General features: G+C 35.3%; 1 pseudogene; it reads right to left on the bottom strand.

Moving 5' to 3' along the window:
• Window positions 1-6,697: 6,697 nt before the first annotated feature.
• Window positions 6,698-7,223, bottom strand: LOC124245460 (ferritin light chain 1-like; annotated as a pseudogene).
• Between the last annotated feature and the right edge of the window lie 8,625 nt (window positions 7,224-15,848).

Here is a 15,848-nt window from a genome sequence, read left to right as displayed (position 1 = left end):
ATCCTTTAAAAGTACTCCGTTGTTTCAAAGTCAGTCACATTTATCTGTGCCTCCTCTCCTCTTTTTGATATGCGTCTCCTTAGGGCATTGGACAATGTTGACTACATTCTTTTTTTTTTTTTTGGAAGGAACATCGGCCTCTGAGCCATCATCTGTTGCCAATCTTCCTCTATGTGCTTGAGGAAGATTGTCACTGAGCTAACATCTGTGCCACTCTTCCTCTATTTTATGTAGGGTGCTGCCACACTGTGGCCTGAGGAGCAGTGCTAGGTCTGCACCGGGATCTGAATCTGTGAACCCTGGGCCACTGAAGCAGAGCATGCGAACTTAACCCCTATGCCCCTGGGTCAACCCCTACATTCCTTTTTTTTTTAAAAAAAATATTTTATTGTGGTTACATTGGCTTATAACATTGTGTAAATTTCAGGTGTGCCTTATTATATATCAGTTTCTATATAGACTGCATCATGTTCACCACCAATAGTCTACTTTTAATCCGTCACTATGCATATGTGCTACATTCTTTTTAGCTCTGCAGAACATTGGACAGTATCATTCACGAAGTCAGAGCAGTTAATAAACCCTTCTTTATGCTTTCCTGGGAACTAGATGGAAGTGTTCTAAGTAAGGGAATAGCAGTTAAAAAGTGGTTACCTAGTGCATTGCTTTTTGTATTTTAGTATCAAGTACCTTAATCCTGTAAAATCATATTACAAGTCTTGAGTAAAGTAGCCATGGTAGTATTTCATAATCCCAATCATGTACCAGAACATCCTCAAGGGGCAAATTATGATAGTTATCTCCTCAATATTTGCTTGTGTGAAACAATTATTAACACCTTTTATAGATAACCTAGTCTGGAGAGACTGTAGTGAGAATACTAAATCTCTACGTTAAAAGCACAAAACTTTATCAGTTTGTATGGTAATCTGTGTTTGCTCTTTGATGCTTGTTTCTCAATAAATCTATGAAGATACTCGCCAAGGATTTCTGACAAGTTAGAGTAAATTAAAGGGGATGCAGTGCAAATTATAAGAATTCAATACAGTAACAATAAGGAAATATAATGGATTGTTAGTTAGGGAATGACGTAAAGAGAAATAATCTAAATAAGGCCTATATTATATTTGTTAGCTGACTTACTGAATAGACTAAAGTGCACCTGATATGTACTACCACTCAATTTATTTTCATAGGCATTGAGGAGGTATGTTTATTCACCTTCAATAGTACGTAAACTATTGTACAGAGCCGAAAGATAAAATTATTCCCAAAGTCATAAACTGATTTTATCATATTTATAATGTTTCCAATTTTTGACCTATTTTCCTGGTTGCATTTCAGTTTGTCAACAGCAGTCTCTAAAGTTCATATACATAATGGAAAGCATGCAAGTAATTTGGGGACATGTTTTTACCCCAGCTTTCTCTTATCACTGCAGCACACAGTTAATTGTACTCTATCAACAACTTAAAAAAAAATCAAAACATGTTTCACATTACAACTGATTGTAATTGTTATACTTCATAAATACAGCATGATCTGTAACTTCAGGGGAACCTTTTCTAAAATGAATTGCCTTTTAAATAGCTTAATCTTTAAATCAGTTTTCTTTTAACTTTTTTTTAAAGAAGATTAGCCCTGAGCTAACATCTGCTGCAAATCCTCCTCTTTTTGCTGAGGAAGACTGGCCCTGAGCCAACACCCATGCCCATCTTCCTCTACTTTATATGTGGGACACCTGCCACAGCATGACTTGCCAAGCGGTACTATGTCCTCACCAGGTATCCGAACCAGTGAACCCTGGGCCACCGAAGCAGAATGTGCAAACTTAACCACTGCGCCACCAGGCTGACCCCTGGAAACACTTTTGAATATACTTTTTCAATATTTTATATTTACCATATTGTTTCTCAGGGCATTTCTTTTGATATAGGATAAATATTCAATATATAATGTACTGTGTGTTTCTATATAATTTTCCAAAATGTAAAAACGTACAGTCAAACTAAACTAGTGGGCATGTAAAGGAAGAGGGCATTTAAATACTCAGTTAGCTGAGTAAGTGCTTTGGTTCAAAACCTTCTGGCTAATTTGGAGATATAAACACCACAGTTTATACTCCTAAAAAATAGAAGGTTAGTAAACTGGTACTATTATCTGTATTCTCTTGAACAAGTTGGAGAATGAATTTATAAATGGGTGAATATGTAATGCAAGTTTTAGAATTAGTCCTAAAGATGATACTAAAAGGTAATATTAAATTTATACCCATTTTGAAAATAGTTTGTTGATATTTCAGACTTGAATAATGGCGATTATAGAAATATAAGTTTAAAGTTGGGAAGTAATAGTAAATTTAGTGCAACAAGTGGGCAATTTGTGATTCAATCTTAAAAGTAAGATTCCAATTTAGGAGTCAATTACTGTGTATTAAGCCAGGCACAGTGCAACTAAAATGGCCTTTAAAATCAACAAAATGACAAAACCTACTCTCCTCTTTATGATCCCCTCTATTGTCAATGATAGCTATCTCTCAGAAGTCTAAACTAGTGTGGAGAATCCAAGATTCAGAAAAGCAAACTTGGAATATAACATAGAAATTATTTATATTGGATTTTGTGATTCAGTCATAGTCAGTCAGTCAGCCAGTTAAGTATGTACACGCTCACATTGACACATATTTCCTCTGTAACATTTACTCTCTCACTTTGGTCCTTTCCTATTATTGTTGCTTTGGGCCCCAATTGAATAATGAAAGAAATAAGTTAAGAGAAAACACACAGAAAGGATAAACAACACAAAGTTGACTACAATTTGATTATTTTTAAAAACTATATTGTTTTAATGCACTGAGTCTCTGTGTTCAAGGAAAATAAACATAAATTGGTGCTATTTTTTGATTCATTAAATCAAGGAAATATAAAGCTAGAAGTAACAATGGAAATCATTTAATCCAGACCCCTTATAGGTTTACAGATAAAGAAAATGAGGCCAAAATTCTTGAGTGCTCAAAATCACACGTATAATTATTAATATTGGCAGAACGCAGACAAAAAAAGTTTCACTGACTATACAAAATTAATTCAACACATACATTTTCACTTTTGTCAGTAGTAACTGGTATGACTCTGAAAGGAATTAAATACTGTACTCTGAGACAGTAGAAACATAGATTGTAAACTGCTGTACAACGATGACCAATGCTAATCTGTTCAATAAAGTAATCTCCTAAGCATGTAGAATAAAACAAGGGTATACCAAAGTCTTTCATAAAGATAATATTGTGGATACAAGTTTACTTGAAAATATAAATAAAAGTGTCATAGTTTTTAATATAAATTTATGATAAGGGATGGATCTTTTTCACCCTCAATTTTAGGAACAAATATTTGCATGATAACATTTTTGTTTTATTTGTTATTATAAAATAATATATATTTTGTATATGTATTTAAAATGTTTAGAAGGATACACAGGAAACCTTACAGTAAGAACTTCTGAGAAGTAGCAGGATGTGGAGTAGAAAGGAAACTTTTCCTCTTCTATTTTAATATTCTGAACTGTTCAAAATATTTTTTAACAGTAAGCCTGTTTGCTCTTTTAATGTGAAAAAATATTTAAAAACTATTTGGAAAACAGATAAATTCCACCATTCAGAATCACCGCTTTTAATATTTTGCCATATTTCTTTCCAACCTGACATTTTGCCATATTCATATCCAAAAATGGCTCATTTCTGCTTTTTTTCACTTAAAATTGTAACATAAATGTTTACTCATGTATTAAAAGCTATTTGTTAAATATCTTAATAGCTGTGTAGAATTACATTGTTTGGGTGTATAATAACTACTTTAACAATTCCCTTAATACTCTATATTTGGTTTCTCTCTCCCTCTTCATCATCGTAACTAAAGCAGCATTAAACATCTTTGTGCACAATTAGGATTATGTCCTTAGGATAGATTCATAAAACTGGAATTTCTGGGTGAAAAAGTATGAACATTTTTAAAGACCCTCCAAAAATAATGTTAAATTACTTTTCAGAAACGCACTAATTTATACTCCCAATAATTTTTTCTGCGTGTGTGAGGAAGATTGGCCCTGAGCTACCATCTGTTGCCAATCTTCCCCTTTTTTGCTTGAGGAAGATTGTCCCTGAGCTAACATCTATGCCAATCTTCCTCTATTTTGCATGTGGGATGCTGCCACAGCATGGGTGGCTTGATGAGCCGTGTGTAGGTCTGCATCCAGGATCCGAGCCCACTAACCCTGGGCCGTGGAAGCGGAGTGCATGAACTTCACCACCATGCCACTGGGCCACCCTACTCCCACTAATTTTAATATTTCTTCCAGCAGTGTATAAAAGTGCCTGTATCACCAAACCATTATGTGTGTGTGTGTGTATATATATATATATATATATATATGTATTGCTAATTTGTTAATTGAAATCGTTACTGTTTATTTTTAGTTGAAATTCTTTGGTTTAATGAAATTAAACATTTGCTACTTATTTATTAGCCATTTATATTTCATCTTCTGTGAATTGTCTGAATCACCTATGTCCTTCACCCCTTTATCTACTAGATCTTTGCTATTTTTCTTATCAATTTGTGTGAACTACCTATATACTAAGAATATAACCATTTTTTGTCATATTTGCTGCAAGTCTTTTCCAATTTTGTTCTTTTTAAAAATTGATTTATGTTGTTTTTAAGGGTGGACAGTTTATTTTTTATTTATTTATTCTTTTGAGGAAGATTAGCCCCTGAGCTAACATCTGCTACCAATCCTCCTCTTTTTGCTGAGGAAGACTGGCCCTGAGCTAACATCTGTGCCCATCTTTCTCTACTTTATATGTGGGATGCCTACCACAGCATGGCTTGCCGAGCGGTGCATAGGTCCACACCCGGGATCCTGAACCAGCGAACCCTGGGCCTCCGAAGAGGAACGTGCGAACTTAAACGCTGCGCCACCGGCCGGCCCCCAAGGTGAACAGTTTAAAAGTCAAATTTATCCATTTCTTTTCTTTCATGATTTATTTCCCATTGTTCTTAAACTTAGAAATTAATCCTTCATCTTGAGATTGCATAATCAACCTTTCTTTTCCACTAGTTTTATTTTTTTTTATAATTTGATTTTTTTCATGTAACTACTTTTTTTTCAACTGGAACTCATTTTGTTTGATGTGAGAGGACTGTTTACAAAATAGCTAACCAGTCGTTCTAGCATTATTTATTGAATATCTTTACTTTCACAATTGTATCTTATTGCCTTTATCATCTATTAAAATGTTATAATAAAGTGTATTTCTTTGCTATATGTTCTATTCCATTAATCTTTTCATTCTTCTGCCAATATCAAGTTGATTTAGTTGTTTTAGATTATATTAAAATATAACCTAATTGTATTAGTTATACTAAACTAGCCTGCACACACATCATTTTTTCTGTTTTCCATTTTTAAGCTAATATCTCCTATTTATTTTTTCAGAGGAACTTCAAAAAATTCTGTCACACTTTCCCTCTTTACTCACAAATTTTACTTTGGGATATTGACTGCAATTGTTGTGTTATGTATGTCATTTTTCTTGACTCACACTATTACACATTCATACATCTTAGTAAAGTTTCCTTTATAAAGATTCTACATAGTCTCTGTTAAATTATTCGCTCTATAATCTTAATTTCTCTGGAATCCAGATAAATAGTACATTTTGTTTTATACTTATTATGTGTTAAGCATTGGGCTATATCTACATATGTATTATCAGGAGTACTCACAAGAACCCTGCAAAGTAGAGGTTTATCATCCCCATTTTAGGGACAAGGAAATGAAGACTCCAAGAGGTTTAATGGCTTATCCAAGGCTGCAAAGCTATTAAATATCAGGGTTCTCTTGATTAAGTATTTTATTTTCTTTCATTGTGAAAGACTTCTTCCCCTCTTCCCCCCACCACACACACTTTATATTGGTTTAATTGGCTATTGCTGGAAACTAGAAAATCTCCTTAAAGTATATATATGTGTGGAATACTACTCAGGCAGAAAAAAGAGGAAATTGTGCTATTTGCAACAACATGGGTGGATCTTGAGGGTATTATGCTAAGAGAAATAAATCAGAGAAAGGCAAATACGATATTATTTCACTCATATGTGAAAGATAAACAAACACATAGATAAGGAGAATAGATTGGTGGTTATCAGAGGGGAACGGCGGGGAGGGCAAAAAGGGTAAAGGGGCTCATATGTATGTTGACTAGATGGAAACTAGACTTTTGGTGGTGAACATGATGCAGCCTTACAGAAGCTGAAATATAATGATGTGCACCCAAAATTTATACAACGTTATAAACCAATGTGACCTCCATAAAATAATTAAAAAAATAAAATATATATCTTTCATCCAGCCTATCTGTATTTATGTTTTTCTATCACCAATCTATATCTATAGCTATGTCTATTTCTATATCTATATCTATGTCTACATCTAACTATATGCATGTACGTGTTTATTTATTTTTGGTAGCAAAAGGTTTACAATTTCCACTTGGCCATGACCTGAGAGAGGGTTCTGGGGTGGTTAATAAGCTGTGTTATGCTGGAGGAAGAGGCGCTAGCAGAACCTAGTTCAGGAGAATTAGGTGGTGGCTGTAGCGGGGTGGGTATCACAGGCTACTGGGCTTGGGAGGCTTCTAGTTGTCTTGCTTGAAGGTGAGTTTTTCCAAGAGGTTCTCAATTAGACAGGCTTGGGACTGACCAGACTGTGGAGGTTGATCAGGTGGTGGTGCATCTTCTTGATGAGTTTCACCTCCTTTTAGGAAGTAGTCTTCCAGGAAGTCACAGAGATGCGGGTCTGTGGGGTTCAAGAAGCCAGGATATGCTGATCCAGCAGGGCCTGCTTCAGGTTCTTCTCCAGGCCACGGCAGCCTCCTGGACATCCAGGGTACAACGTCACTCATGTTGGGATGGCTTCTTCACATCCTGGAAGAGGGCTTGGCCACCACACTGGCTTTGTAGCTTTAAGAGACACTTCAGGCTCTCATGCTTCTCCACTAACTCGTGGAAGAATTGGTCCACGCTCTCCCCCATCACATCTTCACCATCAAAACAGAAGTCCAGAGAGAGGTAGGTATAGGAAGCCAGTAGGTGCAGGTTGGCCAGTCAGATGACAGCAGCTTTGACCTTGGTGGCATACTTCTGGAAAATCTGGGAACTCATTGTTGGTCAGTGACATGGAGCTAACCACAAAAAAATGGTGTTAGCTGCTCCGGAAAGCAGGAGATGGCTGAAAAGATTGTTCCAGAGGCTGCGGCTGGGAAGAAGGTTGGAGAGTGTTTCAAGAGTGTTGGAGGCTGGAAGTGGGGAGTCCTCTGGTCTGTTGAAGCTAGAGACAGATCCGAGGACTGCCTAGTAGTGCAGTGCCTATATATATATATATTTTTTTTTTCTTGGTGAGGAAGATTGGCCCCAAGCTAACATCTGCTGCCAATCTTCCTCCTTTTGCTTGAGGAAGATTGTCACTGAGCTAACATCTGTGCCAGTCTTCCTCCATTTGTATGTGGGATGCTGCCACAGGATGGCTTGATAAGCGATGTGTAGGTCTGCACCCGGGATCCAAACCTGTGAACCCCAGGTTGCTGAAGCAGAGTGTGTGGACTTAACCACTACACCACTGGGCTGGCTCCTATATATATATATAAAATATATATATATATAAAATATATATATATATTTTAAATTCTAACCTCTTTATTAATTCTGATGCAGTATAGTGTAGAAATGAATAGCATTTGCTATAGAGTCAAACTATCTTGAATCAAGCTGTGTCTGAATCTAGGCTCAGATACTTATTATGTGATCTAGAACCAAGTTATTTAGTCTCTGATCCTCAATGCCTTCATCTGTGCATTTGGCATAATAATAGTATCTATCTTATAGAATTGTTCTGAGGACTAAATGAGATGAGGTGTAAAGTACTTAGAACAGTAACTGGCACATGGTAAGCACTAGGAAAATGTTATTCATTATTATTGGTATTGTAATAATTTTCCAATTAGTAGGTTTTAGGTAGAGAGTTAATTCATCTATTAATAGTGATTTAATCTTCTTTTCAATCTTTATACTTCTTCCTATTTCCTGTCTTATCACATTGGTTAGAACTTTCTAAACTATGTTTAATAACAATGGTTATAACCATTATAATGGTTATCACTTGTTAAAATTCATTGTCTTACTGGGAGTACATCTAGTATTCAGTACAATATTGACTATTGATTTAAGATTGATTTTCTTTGTCAGATTAAAAAAAGTATACTTATTCTTCATTTTCTTTTTTTTTTTTAAGAACTTTTGTTTATTTTCTAAGATTGGCACCTGAGCTAACATCTGTTGCCAAACTTTTCTTTTTCTTCTTCTTCTCCCCAAAGCCCTGCCAGTACATAGTTGTATACTCTAGCTGTAGGTCCTTCTGGTTGTACTATGTGGGACACCCCCTCAGCATGGCCCAATGACCAGTGCTAGGTTCACTCCCAGGATCCCAACTGGTGAAGCCCTGGGCCGCTGAAGTGGAGCACACAAACTTAACCACTTGACCCTGGTGCCAACCCCTATTCTTCGTTTTCTAAGAGGTTTTTTTTTTTTTTTTTTAAAATATGGGAATGGATTTTGGTTTTTTTATTAAATACCTTCTTAGTACCTATTAAGATGATCATGTTGGTGCCATTTTATATTCCATATTTTACTTTTTTTTCCCTACTCACTCTTCATTTATCTTATCAGCTATATTTTATATACTCTTTTGAGCCAAATAAAAATCTTTCTGGAACATGAAACTATAAGAATAATATAGATATGACGTATTGTACTAATAGATTTACTAATATCAAACAACCTTTCCATTCTTTGATTAAACCTTATTTGTAGATGGTATATTATTATTTGAATATACTGTTGAAATAGGATTTTTGCACCTGTATTCTTAAGTAAGATTGGTCTGTTGCAAGGGTTGTAAACTCAAATGATTATATAATTGATGGAGGCTATAACTCCAAAAGAAGTGATGGAGACCGTGACAAACAAAACAGTTCATACCCCATTTAATGAGGCTGCCACAACTCAGTGCCAGCTGACTGTTGTAAAGTGGGAATGTAGACACAGTGTGGCCAGACCTGACTTTCCAAGAAGCCATAAATCCATAATTTTATGCTAAATTTCTCAGGTTTTAAATGTTGCCATCTAATTCTAATTGTTTTAAAACCCTATATAGGCACATCAAAACAAAACAAAACAAATGCAAAGCCCCACAGCATCTGAAAGCTGGATCTGGACTGTGACTGCCAGCTTTCCATCTCTGGAGTAGAGATTTTCTTTTTTGAATTTTGACTAGTTTTTTTGTTTACTTGGGGACAAATTATATAGCATCATTCAAAAATGTAATAGTCACAATTTAAGGATTTCTCCCTTAAGTTAAATTTAAAAATTGTCCACTTATTTAACTATTAATTGATTGTCTATAAATACAAACATAACAAGTCATACTAAAGTCACATTCATATCCAAATGAGAACCCTCATTATAAAAAAAACATATTTATATGAAATTCTACTTTTAGCAAAAAAATGTTAAAGAAGAATTTTGTTTTACATTTAGGGAATATCTGAGAGTCAGCACATATATAATCCAATCTCTGTATGTAGTATGAGTCTGTAGAATGATATCCCACTAAACACAGTCATAATCCAAGACACTACTACAGAATTTTTAGTCTTCAAATAAATATTGTTGATTTCAGCATTCTTATTTACTTATGTAAGACAAATTTTCCACAGTAAATATTGGGGAATTCTGACTAATCAGGTGCTATGAGCTGTAACTCCTCATTCCCCTAGCTTTCTGATTAAAATGAAAATTTTACTGTAATTAACTTATAGATGCATCAAAGTCCATATAGCTCATTCAGTTTATTGTTTCACATTTTTAAACAGTATAGCGGAAATTAAATTACCTAGTCCCCAAATACCTACTCTTTCTCTAAAGTGCTTCACAAACAAAAACTCACTCCAAAAACGTCTAATGTGAATTTCTTAGTCTGATTAAACTTTCTTTCCACCTAAGCTAACATCAAAGTACATTTTGTCCTTTGAAATTCTGATGTATTCACTAGTAGTTTTATTTCTCTCAGAATAACTCTTTCCGGCATGATGCAGTAGAAAGAATAATCAATGATGTGAGAGCCAGAAAAATTTTATTCTAATTCTGACTCCTTCATTAACTATGTGACCTTAGGCAAATCACATAATTTAAGCCTTTTTTAAAAACCTATATAATGATTGTACTCCTTCTTGCTATAAAATTCTGTGACTATAATCTTTACTTCTGTCCCATTACTTCCTGCATTTCAGTTTTCAATATCCATTCAGTGAAGATGTAAGTCTCTCATTTCTATTACATCCTTTAAGATACAAATACTCATCCCACACATCCCTACCATACTCTATTTGGCTTTTAATTCTCCTACATTTTCTCTTTTTCTTTCTTCTAGGGTGCTTTGTGGAGCCCGTGATCCCCGCAGACAAATTCCACTTTATTCTAACCCTGTTTATCAGCCCAACAAAATATGGTTCTCACACGAGGACATCAGCTTCTCTCCAGTCTTCCTCACTGGAGATTTCGTTTGCAGGCTCCCGTAGTGCATGTGGCTTCCCCAGTGCCTGGTTTCTGCAGCACGGACAGCTTCTTCAGTGCTTGGATCCTGTAGCACAAGCATCTTTGCAAGTACCTAGCTCCTGCAACACAGATGGCTTGTCCGGCGCTCAGCTCTCACACCTGCTCCTTGGGCATTTTCTAGATGAAGCCTCCATATGATCAGCTTTTCTAATAGCCTAGAGGATAGTTTTCTGGCAAGCTCTAAAGAGCAAATTTCTAGCAAGTTCCCCCAGCCTGATACCAGAGTGACTTCTCTGTCATGATAGTGTCTACTCCAGTAAGGTCCGGACCTCAGCCCTGGGCAGGAGGCGGGTGGGGATGCTCTTCCTTGGGCTCTCTATCTCAGCCCCAGGAGTAGTATAATAGCTATTCCTTATTTCTGATATTCTTATATTCTTTAAAAGTCTCCTTACCTCTTCTTCTTCTTAACACAGTGTTCTTTTCTTTATTGAGGTCGTATTGCTTATAGCATTGTGTAAATTTTCATTATTATGTTTCAGTTTCTGTATAGACTGCATCGGGTTCACCATCAATAGTCTAGTTTTCACCTATCACCACACATGCATGCCCCTTTATCCCTTTGGCCCTCCCCTCACTCCCTCCTCCTCTGCTAAGCACTAATCTGTTCTCTTTATCTATGGGTTTGTTTATCTTCCACATATGAGTGAAATCATACAGTATTTGTCTTTCTCTGTCTGACTTATTTTGCTTAACATAATACCCTCAAGGCCCATCCATGTTGTCACAAATGCACGATTTTGTCTTTTTATATATACTACATCTTTATCCATTCATCAGTTGATGGGCACTTGGGTTGGTTCCACATCTTGGCTACTGTGAATAACGCTGTGATGAACATAGGGATGCATAAATCTCTCTGAATTGTTGATTTCATGTTCTTTGGGTAAATACTTGGTAGGGGAATATTTGGATCATATAGTATTTCTATTTTTAATTTTTTGAGAAATCTCCATACTGTTTTCCATAGTGGCTGCACCAGTTTGTATTCCCACCAGCACTGTATTAGAGTTCCCTTTTCTCCACATCCTCTCCAATGCTTGTTATTTCTTATCTTGTTAATAATAGCCATTCTGATGGATGTGAGGTGATATCTCATTGTAGTTTTGATTTGCATTTCCATAATAATTAGGGATATCAAACATTTTTTCATGTGCCTGCTGGCCATCTGTGTATCTTCTTTGGAAAAATGTCTATTCATATCTTCTGTCCATTGTTTGATTGGGCAAGCCCCTATTTCTCTTCTTGAAATAACTCATATGGCTTCAGCTACCATCTCTTATCTAATTACTTCCAATCCATGTTTGTAGTCCTCGCATATCTCTTAACTTTAATTCTATATCATTTGTTCTTTTATCTTACAAATAGTTACTGAGTGCCTACTATGTGCCAGGCGGTGGTAAATACTGGAAATACAAAAATGAGCAAGGCAGGGCTTGCCCGGTGGCACAGTGATTAAGTTCACACTTTCTGCTTCGGCAGCCTGGGATTCGCCAGTTCGGGTCCCAGGTGCGGACATGCACATCGCTTGTCAGGCCATGCTGTGGCAGGTGTTCCACATAAAATAGAGGAAGATGGGCACAGATGTCAGCTTAGGGCCAGTCTTCCTCAGCAAAAAGAGGAGGATTTGTGGCAGATGTTAGCTCAGGGCTAATGTTTCTCAAACAAAAAAAAAAAAAGAGAAAAAAACCCAAAAGTGAACAAGGCACATTTCCTGCACACAACAGGTTTATTGACTGGTGTTGAACACTAACAAGTAAACGGAATATTACTCTACAGTGTGATCAGTGCTGCAGTTGAAGTAGAGAGTACTACAACAGCATAAAAGAAGGACAGCTATCCTAATATTGGAGGCGGTCAGGGAGGACTTCCTAGAGGATGTGATAGGTAATCAGAGACCTGAAGGATGAGTAAGAGTTAACTAAGTGAAGGGGCCTTGAAGCGGAGGAAGTGGTTGGAGAGACAGTTTCAGGCAGAGGGAACGATATGTGCAAAAGCCTAGATGTCATAGAAAGCATAGTGTTTTTGAGGAACTTCAATTAGTTGAAACCACAGAATTGCAGATCAATTAGCCAGATGGTAGAGTTTGAGGGAAGAGCGATTAAAGTTAAGCAGGAGCCAGATATTAAAATTGTGTGCTTCCTAGACATTTTTCCTGTGATGTTCTGCCAACCTCGAACTCACTATGTACAAGTAAGGAAAAAAACCACATGTCAACATCTTTCTCTTCCTTCAAATTCACCTTCTCAATTCTAACCTTTTGTTTTTCTGTTCCTCTACAGAAATCATATCCTTTTATGCCAATTTTCTACAATCATGATCAATGCTATTCATTTGCCTTGACTATATTGTTTCCACTCTGAAGCACCCACTCTCATTCTCTTTAGCAATCCAATTTTATATTTTATTTAACATCTATCTCTTTAAAAAAATTTTCCTGACCTGTTTTCAATACTGTAATTATACTTATTTTTTCCCTTCTCTCAATTCTAGACTTTTAGTTAAGTATTTCTCTCGACCACATACTGTTGTACCTTGTTCGTTGATTGTTTTATTTAGGTATTTAAAATATTTATTGAGAACTTTCTATTGCTAGGAGCTGTGCTTAGCACAAGAGCCCCAGGAGTGAACAAGATAGACAGGACTCATGCCCTCGTGCAGCTCGTAATATAATAAGGTTTTCTGAATGCATGTCTTACCCTTTCAGCTACACTGTAAGCTCCCTGAGGTCAGGGGTTGTGATCTAAAGTTTTGTGATCAATATATTTCAGTGCAGAATAACAGAGACGAAAAAAAATTCCAGACGAATGAGAGAAGGGCTTAAGCCAAACAACGTTCTTAAAAATATTCCTAGGTGGTATGGACACATTTTCTAGAAAATGGGACATTTATCTAAAGCATAATATATTCTGAGTTTTTAATACTTTACAGACTTTAATATTTTTATTTAATTTTATTTTATTTAATACTTTAATACTTTTATTTTTCACGTGATTATCACAGCAAATGCTTTAAACATTTATCAATTAAACATATATTCATCTATTAATTTCTGAGAAACTCTAACTTCATTATATTAATCCAGGGTTTCTCAACCTTAGCATTATTGACATTTTGGGCAAGATAATTCTTTGTTGTGTACACACAACAAAGTCAGGTGGAGTTAGGTAGAGACTGTCCTGTGCATTGTAGAATGTTTAACAGCATCTCTGGCATCTTTCCACTAGATGTCTGTAGCATCCCCCCACCCCAGTTGTGACAGCCAAACATGTCTCCGGATATTGCCACATGTCCCCTGGGGAGAAAAATCACCCTGGTTTAGAGACTCTGCAATCCTATTCTGAGATTCATGGTACACAGTTGTATGCTGAAGATAACCCTCATGACCTCTACCCTAATGTTCAAAAGAAGACCCCTACGTTTACATTTTAGCAAATCTGAGGATTCCCCACACACAAGTCACAGCCACTTTTTCTACAGGGTATCTTTATATCAAGAAATCTTCATATTTTTAGAAATGAATGTGAAATTTACTTCATTCTTTGGCATTACTTGTCTTTCAATTAAAAAGTAATATTTACCAGCTATGCATTGTAAGTGTTTTCTGCATGTATTACTCACTTTAATTCGTATAACAACACTGAGAAGTTGGTATTACATTTACAGATGAGGAATCTGAGGTTCAGTACACTTAAATAATTTGTCTAAATTTATGCAGTTTGTGGTGTAAAAGGGTTTCAAATTCAGAACTCTGACAGCATAATCAGTGAATTTGCTACTAATTATACTGACTGACCTTTCTTTCATCTCAGTAATTTCACCAGTAGGAATGAGTTATAGAGTAAATTTTACTACCAGCAGAGAGTGGAGGATTGAAAATTCCTGTTCTTACTTTTATTCTCAATTTTCTCTCTTTTATGCCCCACCATCTCAGTTTTCATGCTTTTTAATGATACAACCTACCAAAAACCTATCAGTTTCTGATAACAAGTAGGTTTCTAAACTAAAAGAGGAAAGAGATTGATCTTCATTACACTCAAATAAATCAATGGTATTAGAAAGATAAAGATATAGTCACTCTGATAAACACTTCAGTAAGATTACAGAGGTCTCAGTGGTGTTGTTGATCTTTTGTCTAGGCAAAAGTAATGTACGTTTACTTGTGATACAGTTAAGTTCCTCATTTGTAAAAGGAAGGGGAGTAGTCCATATGATTTCTAAGGTCTTTTTAAGCTCTGACCTTCTAAAAATATCTGCGTTGTAGAAAGTTCCTCTGAAAGAAATAGAAATCATAAATAAGATATCATATATGACGTTATTAAGACTTCACTGTTTAAGTAAAAAATAATTGGTATTTGGATGATAGTAGAACTTCAAAGTTATATATAATCCTAAAGGTGTTAGTTCCTTAGGGTTTTTCTATTTGATTGTTTTTAATTTGATTTTTATTTCACTCCATTCTTACTTAAGGACTTGTTTTCTCATGTTTCCTCTAGATGGTGCTCCATAGCCAAAAATTACTTTTTAGTCCAGAAGTTATTGAGAAATATTCTTAGTCAAGAAGACACTCCCCTTTGTCTCTAAATTCTGTGTTATACTTTATCTATGTCATAATTTATAAGATACTGGCTCTATAAAGTATAAATATATTTTTCTAAGTTTTACAAATTTATTTAATATAGCACAAAGCACCATCTGTATGGAATAATACCATCTGTTACACTGTGTACCAATCTCATTTCTCATATTTGTGTTATGGCAGTCAGCCATTAATTGGTGTTAGATGTTCAGTATCCTGTTGATCTGCTAGACAGTACGTGCGTTTTTATAAAATGAATCTTTTAAAAGCATAGGACACCTGCAGTTAAATTTTCTTTAAACATATTTCACAGCTATATAGTGAATATTTTAAAGATTGATTTTAAAGATTTTAAAGATATATAGTGAATATTTTAAAGGCAATATTTTACTTATATGTTAAGTATTTCTTGTTATAATATTTATTATTTCACAGAAGTATTAAAACTTTAATTTATACATAAGAAATATCCTAGATAACATTTTTGACATATTTTTAAAAGATCACAAATGTTTTTCAATTTAAAAAAATTACTCTTGCAT

Source organism: Equus quagga, chromosome 10 (assembly GCF_021613505.1).
Source record: "Equus quagga isolate Etosha38 chromosome 10, UCLA_HA_Equagga_1.0, whole genome shotgun sequence".
NCBI lineage: Eukaryota > Metazoa > Chordata > Mammalia > Perissodactyla > Equidae > Equus > Equus quagga.
The sequence above is the reverse complement of the archived record's forward strand: the minus strand, read 5'-3'. Positions and strand labels throughout refer to the sequence as shown.